Source organism: Desmodus rotundus, chromosome 4 (genome assembly GCF_022682495.2).
Source record: "Desmodus rotundus isolate HL8 chromosome 4, HLdesRot8A.1, whole genome shotgun sequence".
NCBI classification, from domain to species: Eukaryota; Metazoa; Chordata; class Mammalia; order Chiroptera; family Phyllostomidae; genus Desmodus; species Desmodus rotundus.
In genome coordinates this window covers 158,287,732-158,298,890 of record NC_071390.1, presented here as the reverse complement: position 1 = coordinate 158,298,890, position 11,159 = coordinate 158,287,732, and the positions used below count along the sequence as shown (strand labels likewise).

The 11,159-nt window shown below is 46.1% G+C and overlaps 1 pseudogene; it reads right to left on the bottom strand.

Annotated features, from left to right (window-relative positions):
- Positions 1 to 6,993: 6,993 nt before the first annotated feature.
- On the bottom strand, positions 6,994 to 7,518 carry LOC112316709 (ferritin light chain pseudogene; annotated as a pseudogene).
- Between the last annotated feature and the right edge of the window lie 3,641 nt (positions 7,519 to 11,159).

The window sequence follows — 11,159 nt, the reverse complement described above, 5'->3', positions numbered from 1 at the left end:
GACAGAAGGAGACTTGACTTTGGGTGGTGAACACACAATACAACACACAGTTGGTGTATACTCGACACCCATATAATTTTGTTAACCAATGTCACCCCAATAAATTCAGTTAAAAACATTTTTTGAAAGACCTTCTCTGTCTCTTTCTGAATCTTGGGAACTTTAAGATGCCTGCATCTTTTCAGCACCAAGTGAAAGTGAATTGTATTTGAAAATGTTGTCAAATAAACAAACTTACGGAAAAGGAGAGAAACTTTCACTTTTCAGACATCCACAAAGTGGAAAGATAAACAAGTGTAAGATTCTGCTTCTTTTGAATCTTCATTTTTCTTACCTTCGGCACAGAAAGGAAACTGATTAGATAAATGGCCGTGTAGCAAAAGTTGTATTTAATGAGTTTTGAAAGTGTTTTCCTCCTTCTTTAAGAAAATGAATTTTCTCTCCTGTGAAGACACCAGAATGCTAGGCAGAAGTATGTGTTCAGTGGTAATAATGATTCCTTTTATTATAGTGTTCTAAAGTTTTAAAAAATATTTCTCGTAAGCCTACTAAATCTCTTAAAGAGATGCCACAATGCTTAATAACTAATAGAACCATTTGCTACAATAATGAACAAAATTGAAATGTAAGTCTAAACAGTCCATATAAAATTGATGGGCTAAAATATTCTTTAAAATATAATAAACTAAAGATTACACTGATGTGAGCATAAATACAATATACATTGTAGTTATTGTTCCTGTCATAACAAAGTAATGTTCAATAGGCAAAAATCACCAAAAAAATTCCTGTACATAGTCCAAAGTTCCCATATTTTCTTTTAACAGCTCATGGAAATACAGTGTCTTCAAGAAAAGTGAAGGGGGGGGCAAATATCGGAATAAATGGAATTTGGAGGAATTTACAGTAAAAGAAAGCACAAATCGATACCTAAAAATTTAATATGCGGCATGCCTCCTTTGGTGTGACAACACACAAAAAATAGAAATGTAAAATGAACTAAGTGAGGGAAGAAAAACATGGCTGAAAGAGCTGGTGGCTGAGTGGGGGTGGGGATGGGGCGGGGGACAGAGTCAGGGAGACAAACAGGATGCTGGGAGGTGAGAAATAAGGGTGGGGAGTAGTGGGCAATCTCAAGAGGAACTAACAAGGTCTGTTGCTTATAGTTACACAGAAAACCTTAAGAACAATAACAGACAAACACGTAGCTTAGAAAGAAACATGAGAGAAGCTGGAGCCCCACTAGTTGACACGTGGCAGCCCCCCTGCATCATTGGCGCTTTTCGGAGGCTGAAGGTGATCTCCCACTACATTCGTATCCAGTACAAGTGCTGACACTTCTGCTTCCCGTTGAATCAACAGATCCTGGCGAAAGACACGGGGAGAAGGGGAGTGGACCTTGTGCTCCAGGAAGTAGTATTTCTATCTCTTGAGAAATAGGAACTTTGGCTCTATTCAGTCCAGTTTGCTGGTTTTTCTGTTGGGGTGGTTTTTTTTTTTTTTTTTAACCTTTTCTTCCCTTGGAGTGGTTTTTAAAGTAAATACATATTGTTTTGAGGAAGAATTCCAGTTCCAAGACCCTGCACAGATCCAGCTGCTCAAGCAGCAGTTAAAGGGCCGAAGAGTCAATAAGGGAGGGTGTTCACCCTCTCCCACCTCCTTCTCCTCTTAGAGCCCCTCCCTTCTCACCCCACCCCCCTTCAAAACTCACAAGCATAGAGCTACACCTCTAAGTCCAGGGTGCTTTCGAAAGGGGCCACCTTGCAAAACTGTGCTTGAGGTCCCACATTTAATTATCCACTGTGTGTATATTTATTTCTTAGATGGCTTTAAGAGCACACTTCTTTCTTATTACAAAAGTATTATAAGTTCGTTCAAGAAAGAAAAAATCCCAGAAGCATATTGAAAGGCAAAGAAAAAATATCACCCTCACTCCCATCACTGTGATACAACCATCATTGTGATTTTAATGTTGTCTGATGTTAGCAAGGCTTTTTGAATTACAAGAGCAATGAATAACTCTACTGTTCATATGATCCAACCACATGCTTTTTTTTTTTCTTTTTGAATGACGTATTAGCAAAAGTTCTAAAGCATTTGTGAATGTGGACTGACTTGCCAGGTTGGGAAGCTAAGGAATGAAAAAGGCCAAAGTCTTCTTCCCAGGCAAGTACCAGGGAAACCTATGCAACTGCTCTTTGACATGGAGAGAGGGAGGCTCCTCAAACACCAGGGTTTGGGGTGCAGGCATGAGACACTCGGAATGAGCAGAAAAAGGAAGGTGGCAAGGCCACTCCCCTAGAGCCTAAGTCACACCCTGTCTCTTGGCCGGCTCAGTTACTCAGGTGGGGTATGTGAAGTGTTTAAGCGTGTGTGTGTACAGAGTAAGAGAGAGAGATGATGCACATATATACACATCTAGTGTATACGTATTTACCTGGACCATAGGTACTGCCCCCTGCACTGCACTGTTGAAGCTTTATATTAGGGTTATGTTTCATGTCATTTTATACGCTGTCAGGCAACTTACTCGTTCAGAAACCTTCCATGGTTTCCCAATATCTGCTGAAAAAATTCGCATCTCACCAGCAGCTCCGCAGCACAGCTGCAGCTGACCTGGCCTCCCTTACCTCCCACCTCCCGAGAGGTGCACGTCCCGGCCGGACCCTTTGCTCCGTTCCCTTTCCAGATCCCAAAACGTGGCACAGAGCCCTCTCTCCCTCTAGCAGTGAAGCTCTAGCACTGGTATCACCTCTCTCCTTGAAGATTTTGGTTTTCCTGACCTGATGTGATTTCTCTTGCAAGACAGTAAGCTCCTTGAAGACAAGGACCAAACTGCCCAAGAATGCCCATAGTTTTCAAATGAATCAATTTACCTGTTCAATCCCTTTGACTCCCATACTACGGTCCTTTTCTAAATCTTACTCATTATATTCTGCATTGTGCAATAATTAATTAAGCAATTGTAATATACCTACATATCCTCTCAAATTCTTTGAATGTAAGGATCATATGACACACATTTCTTGCACTTCTACACCCACCCCAGATCTATGGCAAATGTTCAATCAACATTTACTGAACTAACTTAAATCCAGGATTTAAATGCCAATTTTTCCCTAACACAGAGGAGAGGGTTGAAAATATAAGTTAGCCTTATTCCAAAACAAACTGAAAAATGGCAAGTAGTTTGCCTCACTTTGTGGGCCTCCCATTTTCTACTCTGCCTCCCAGCACATGAGAAATCCAGGTAGCCCTCAACTTAGCATTAAGTTGCACCTCCATCTTCATATGTATACACCATTGATTTAAAAATGACAATTTATTTCCCTTCGGAAAAATATTATAAATAACGTTTAAGATCCCTGACAAGTCCCCAAAAGCTGATTGGAACTCTCAGTGAAGCAGAAATGGTATTTTGTGATGAAAAGTAGGAAATATAACTACTGACATATTTTCCTAGTAAAATAACCAATAAGCAACCAAATACAAGTGATTATTTTTAACTTGAATAATCACGACCCAAGGAAAATCAGATTTAACCATAGAAAAAGAAGGCTGTATCTAACCATTCTCTCCTGGTTGCTATCATCATCAGTTTCTTGGAGACTTTCTCTTGCGAAATGAAGATGTGGCCTGGGGGCCTAAGTCTTATTCTTGACCTCAAGTCCGGCCACAATTCTGAGGAATCTCAGGATCTGCAGGGAACCACATTCAATACTCCAGTCGTTCTTTGCCTTCATTTCCTCTTCTTCGAGGATCTTCACCACCCTCCTCTAAGTTTCACCCTCCCACGGGCACACCCCAAACCATGGATCCCCAGGACTGCATCATCTTTAAATATTAAATTCACATGTGGAACCCACTCTCTGACTACTTACCTCCTAACGTTCCGGGTCATTTACTACATTATTCCCAACATGCCAGCTCCTCAACCCATTTGAAACGTCCAGTTTGCTGTTCCTGGCTAGATCTCTAGAGTCTCCTGTTTCAGTTCTCCAAATTAAATTCCAAGATCCAACATTTCAGCTCTTTTTGTACCGCTGCCCTTCAACTGCATTGTTCTGTCAAACATAATCCAGGACAATTACAGCTGTTCCTCTAGTGCACTAGAAACTGTACTAGAAATTCTGAGAGCTCCTCAGGGCTGGGGGGCAGGGGAAGCCAATCATACACCCAGTTTGACCTTTATTCTAACTCTTGGTCACCTAACTCAACTTTAATGCCTCCTGGCAATCCTAAATTGGGTGGATGAATGGACAGATGGAGGATGGATAATATGTGGAAATGTACAAATGCTGAAGAGAATCGCTGAAACCTTTGTAATGCTTTCAAGGTGAACGGCACTTAGTCTAGCATTTCTAATTTTACTTCCAATCATATGGCCTTGCAATTCTGAGAAAGAACAAAGTTGGAGGCATCACATTTCTTGGTTTCAAACTATATTAAAAAAATATAGCAATCAAAAGAGTATGGTACTGGCATAAAACAGACATATAGACCAATGGAACAGAATTGAAAGCCCAGAATTATTTGGGCTTTCACACAAATGAAAGCCCATATTTGTGTGGGTTTCACACAAACCCACACAAATATGGTCAACTAATATTAATAAAACAGCCAAGAATACTCAGTGGGGAAAAGATAGTCTCTTTAATAAAAATGATGTTAGGAAAACTGAATATCTACATGAAAAAGAATGAAATCGGACCCCTGTTTTACACTACTCACACAAATTAACTTCAAATGGATGAAAGATTTCAATGTAAGCCCTGAAACTGTAAAAGCTACCAAAAGAAAACATAGGGGGAAAGCTCCTTGACATTGGTCTTGGCAACAATTTTTCGATATGACACCAAAAGCACAAGCAACAAAAACAAAAATCAACAAGTGGAACTATATCAAACTAAAAGGCTTCTGCACAGGAAAATAAATAATCAGCAACATGAAAAGGCAACCTACAAAATGGAAGAAAACATTTGCAAACTATCTATCTGATAAGGGGTTCATATCCAAGATATAAAAGAAACTCATATAGTTCAACAGCAAAAACAAAGCAAAAAAAAAAAAAATCCAACGTAAGATTGGGCAAAGGACTTGAGTACAAAAAAGACATCCAAACAGTCAAAAGGTGTATGAAAAGATGTTCAGCATCACTAATCATCAGGGAAATGCAAATCAAAACCACACGAGATATCACTTCCTACCCTTCATACCTGTTAGAATGGCTATTATTTAAAAAGGCAAGAGACAAGCGTTGGCGAAGACACAGAGAAAAGAAAACCCTCATGCACTGTTGATGGGAATTTAAATTGGTAGTCACTATGGAAAACAGTGTAAAAGTTCCTCAGAAAATTAAAAATAGATCTACCACATGATCCAGCAATCCCACTGCTGGGTATGTATCCAAAGGAAATGAAATCACGATCTCAAAGAGATACCAGCACTCCCAAGTTCATTACCGCAGTGTGGACAATAGCCAAGACATGGCAACAACTAAGTGTCCTTCAGTGAAGGAATGAGCAAAGAAAATTTAACATATATGAATATTATTCAGCCATTACAAAAGGAAATCCGCCTTTGCAACAGCATGTATGGACTTTAAGGGCATTGTGCTAAGTGAGACAGAGAAAGACAAATACGGTATGATCTCCTTATATGTGAAATCTAAAAAAAGCCAAACTCATAGAAACAGAGAGTAGAATGGTGGTTGCTGGGGGTGGGGGGGGGGGCGAGGTTGGTGAGGAAAATGAGGAGGTATTGGTCAAGAGCACAAGCTTCCAGCTATAAGATGAATAAGGTCTGGTATCTAACATACAGCATGGTGGATATGATTAATAATACTGCATTATATACTTGAAAGTTGTTCAGAGAGTTGATCACAGATGGCAAACACAAGGCCCGCAGGCCGAATCCGACCCTCCACCTTGTTTCATCCGGTCCAGCACCTTGTTTCTACCTGGCAGCAGCACCGAGCTCTCGAGCTCTCGCTTAACTGTTAAGAAGTAGTTACATTTCAGTCCTAAATGAAATGTTACATTTCAGTTACATTACAGTCCTAAAATTACATTCGGCCCTTTAAGGCAACCACGAGGCTGATGTGGCCCCCAGTGAAAATGAATTTGATACCCCTGGAATAGATCGTAAATATTATAGCCACAAAAATGGTAATTATATGAGGGGATGGAGATGTTAACTAACCTTACTGCCATATATACATGTACCTAATCATCATGTTGCACACCTTAAACTTGCATATGTCATAGGTCGATGATAACTCACTAAAGCTGGAAGAAAATAAAATCATATGGCTTTGTTTTTTCTTTAAGGTAAACGTACCTGTGTTGCTCATAACTTCACAAGCACATGACACTTTTCTGCTTTCATAACTTTGTCCATTATCACAGAGGAGGGGCAACTCTCCTGGGGAAGGAAAGGAAAAGCTCTGAAAGTGAGTCAGGAGGAAGAAGGAATCTCAAGAATATGTTATGTGTTGAGCATCAGAAAGAGACTGCCTGAAACAGAACTGTGATATAAGCCACAAAAGAGAACATAGGGGTTCGTAGTGGTTTGTGTCTACTAGGCCCTGCATCAGCCTCAACGTGGTGTTATCGTTTAGTTGTCACCCACTGATCAGCAAGTATTTTTGGAACACCTTGCATTCGCCAGGCACTCTTCTAGGCGCTTGGGGAAATAGGAATGAAGAAGACAATATTCCCACTCTCACAGAGCCCAGGTTCTAATTGGGGGAAAGGGCGACAAAAATATGAACAAAGATGACTAGACATTGAATGGGGAAGGGAGAAATATTTTATTTTTATTTAGTTTTTTCCCCTGCAAAAAGCTTTATTGTTTCCATTTGGTCCAAGGCATGGAAGAGGGCTCCGGGTGGTTAAAAGCCGGCCTAGTGGTTGCAGGGAGAGGCTCGAGGCAGAAGCCAGACACCAGGGGGATGCAGGAGGGCCCTTAAAGGCCTCTGGGCTCCAAAGGCTCCTAGTAGTGCTTGAGGGTGAGCTTTTGGAAGTTACTCACCCAGCCCAGCCTGGGGGCTGACCAACCTGCTGACGGTAATCAGGTGGTCGCCCATCTTCTTAATGAGTTTCACCTCCTCTTCCAGGAAGTGGTTCTCCAGGAAGTCACAGAGATGAGGGTCTGTGCAGGTAGACCCCAGGGCCTGCAGGTCCCAAAGGGCCTGGTTCAGGTTCTCCAGCACCATGGCAGATTCCCTGGCATCCTGAGTTATATTTATTACCTCACTCATCTTGGGAGGCTTCTGCAATCCCAGAAGAGGGTGCGGCTGCTGCGCTGGTTTTGCACCTTTAAGAGACACTGGGTGCCCTGCCTTTTCTCCCCCGCCAACTTGGAGAAGAAGTGGCCCACACCCTCCAGAGCCACATTGTCACAGTCAAAACAGAAGCCCAGACAGAGGCAGAGGTAGGAGGCCCGCAGATGCAGAGTGACCAGGCAGTTGATGGTGGCCTTCACCTTAGAATAATTCTAACAAATCTGGGAGCTCATGGTTGCTCAGCAATAAGGAATTAAGTCCTCCCCCTGCGCCCCCCCAAAAAAGGTGTTAGCTGGTCTCAGAGGCCGAGGGTGGCTGAGATGGTTCTCAAAGTGGAGGCTTGAAAAGAGGCTGGAGAGTGGCCAGAGGCTGGTGAAAGGTGTGTCCTTGGGTCTCACCTGTCCAAACGCTGTTGAAGTGAGACAGGCCCAGGGGAATCACCGAGAGCCTGCAAGGGCAGGGATATGTTAGATTGTGTGGTCAAGGAGGTCATCCCTGAAGAGGTAATGGTTGAGCTAAACACTAGTGATGAAAAAAAGCTATGCACATGGAAATCGGAAACCTCGCTTCCCCCTCATGATTGCACGATGGCTGCCAAGACGTCCAGCACCACATCCTCACGTGACCCCAAAGCAGGTCTGGGGGGGTTATCCTTATGAGAGTTTCCTTTCATTGGGAAGAAAAGTATTTCCCATGAGTCCCAGCACACTTCCCTTCAGGCCCCACTGGCCAGAACTCTGTCACGTATCTGCTCTCCCCCTAGTCACAGCACAAGAGACCGGGACTGACCATGACTGGTGGGAGCGACGATGTGGGGGCCGGGGTGGGGGGTGTCCTTTCCCAAGCACGTGCTGCCCCAAACCTCAACCAGACTGGCCTCCAGTCCACGAAGAACAGGAGCAAAGCAGTTACAAAGACCAAGCTGGAGATACTTCATGTATCCAGTATTTACTGAACACTACACGTGCGCCAGGCACCGTGCGAGCGTCACGGTAATAGGGAGACCTAGCGGGTAATAGGGAGACCTAGGCGCCACTTTCACCATCGCATTCTATGGCTTAAAAGCCTTCGATGAGGGGAGCTCCCGCTTCCCTCCTCTTCACCATTTCAAAGGTACCGTTCATGGTTGCTTGCCACCCTGAAGCTTCCTCTCCTCTTTTTAGATGTGAATGACTTCTTCTCAATTCATAGCTTGCATTTATTGGTTTTACCAGTATTTGTTGAACACCTGGGTCATGGGAATACAATTTTGCTGAAAAGACAAGGGCCATGCACAGAGTTTATATTTCAGTGCCATAGAGAGTAATGGCCAGTTACAAGAAAAAATTTGAAAATGTTACAAGAGGTGAAGCATGGGGGCTATCGGAGTACCAAGAAGGAGAGCCTCTACTTGTCCAAAGGTGGGGTGAGGGGTGGTAATAAAAAGAAGATATATTTCATTGAAAATATCATTTAAGACAGTATTTAAAGGATGAATAGAATTTAGGGAAATGAGGGTGGCGGTCAGGAGTTGAGGGAGAAGGAAAGGAGGCTAGCCTGCCTAGAAAAATGAGCACGGGCAAAGGGTCAGAGGTGGGAACAGCTGGAAACAGCAAAGGAAAGCTCAGTGGTGCTGAAGAGTGGGCGGGGGAACTGGGAGAGATGCACCCCCCATGACAGGAGAAGGCCAGGTCAGCTCAGTGGTAAACTCCTGGACTTTAACTGGAGGGAACTCATCCAAGGGACTGATGTGTTTAGCTCTGCACTTTAGAAAAGGTATTCGTATTCCTTTGCTCTGCTTCCCACACTTCAGCCACGCTACAGACAGGACGACCAACAAGACACTGCGGCAACAGGCTGGACCAGGATAGCAGCCAAGGAGCGGGCAGGGGTTGAGGGGCCCAAGACTCAGTGCATAACACCTGCGCCTGGGTAGAGAGGGAGGGGCAAGGATGACTTCAGGCAGTTCTGGATGGGCACCTGGGGGCGTCCTTTCCCGATGGCTTCATTTCTGTACAAGTTGTTTGAGCAGCCTCCCACAGGGCACTGAACACAACGTGTTCATTAATGAACCTTTTGAATGACTTTTCTCCTCCTCCCCGCCCCCCCACCTCCCTTTCATGTCAAAGTCACTGCCACTTCTCGGATAGACCTATTTCAAGCTTCTCCTTCGGACCCACACCCACATGAGCCACGTAAAACCCATGGCTTCTGTGCTTCAGGTTTCTATCATTTTGTCCCTTGAGCAAAGCCTGTATTTTTTGGAGCCCCTACTGTGAGGCGAGCACCAAAATGCAAAACGATTCCAGCAGTCACCACTAACAAAGTTTTCCAGCTAAAACAAATGGGAGACATGCGATCAGACATTTAAAAAGGTCGGCGATCAATGAACTGCAATTAGTAATTGACACAAATTCAACTATTCTCCCCCTTGCATTTGTATTTTATTCATTTTACAAAACCTCATCTCTTTACAGTTTAAACATTAATCCTGTGAGACAGCGTGATCGCACGTGAATCAGCGTCAGTTCTGGGTGTTCGCCATGTGGTCTTTTACGTGCACTTTGTACAGTGCGCAATTCTACTACTCGAGGGTCCGGCAGTGACTTTACAGTACCGTATAGCTACATGATGAGGCTCAGTATATACTCTATCTCTGTGTGTTAAGTAGTCCCATGCCTGGACGAAGCATACAAGTGAGAACGGTGAGCTTAAAGGGCCTTTAAAACATCTTGAAGCAATAACAAGCCATAGACTGAAGGGGCGTTTTTAAACGTTGCAAAGGACTAAAACAATTGAACCAATTTGTCTTTTGTTCTTTTTTTTATTGCATTCTTTATTACATTAATCCTGTTCAAAAAGAAACCGCAGAAGCATTGAACTCGGGTACCACGCTATACACAAAGTCCTCCGAAGGGCCTGGCTGGGCCAGAACGCGGGTTTCGGCCGCCCGGCTCGGAGCGCCGTGAAAGCCGTGGAGCACAACTGGCGCTCGGTCCCAGGGAAGCGACGTGAAACGGCAGGTTGCGGGGCAGAACCCTCAGCTCGCCCGCAGTTCTCCCTCCGGGCGGGAGGGTCCGGAGCGAAGTTTGCCAAGTTTTCAGGCAGGCCCGGCTGAGCACACGCCGCTGCTACCGGCCGCCTTCTCGCTCCAGTGGCCGGCCAGGCCCGTGGGAAGTTTGCTTCGGGGGTCTCGGGCCTTCAAAGAACAATCCTGGGGGGCGGGCGCGCCACTGGGGCCATCCCTCCGTGGGGAGGGCGACGGAGGGGAGCCGGCGCCCCGGGCACAAAGAAGCTTGCTAACATAGAGTGGAATGACCTTGGAAACTCGGGGCCACTTTAGGGTTTCGGTCGGTCGCCCCAAGCGCCCTCCCTCTCTCCGCTGCTCCGCCTTCCCCGAATTCGCCCAGGTGCCCCCGCGCCTTCACTACCCGCGCCTTCCCCTGCTTTTTCTTTAAGAGAGTTCCAGGCACTAGGTGCAGGAGGGGCCGCGCCGGCTGCCCGGCCCAGCCCTCGCCGCCGCGCCCGGGGCCGCCCTTCCCGCTGGTGCCGGCTGATTGATGGCCCCGGCCGGCCCGGGTGCCCCCTCCCCACCCCCGCCCCGCCCGGCTCGCCCGCGAGCCCGGCTGTGTGTTTTGGACGCGGCGCAGCGGGCTGCAGCCCTGTGACGCCCCGAGCGGGCAGCGCGCCCTTCCTTCCCCCCGGGCTCGGGCGGCGGCGCGGCGGGGCGGGGGCCGGGGCGGGCGGGCGCGGGCTCCCGGGCGGAGGGCGCAGGGAAGGGGGGCCGTGCCGGGCGGGGGCCCGAGGGCGGGGGCTCCGGGGCGGGGGCTCCGGGGCGGGAGCCGCGCCAAGCACGCCCAGCCCCGCGGCCGCGCCGCGCCTCGCGGACAGGTTC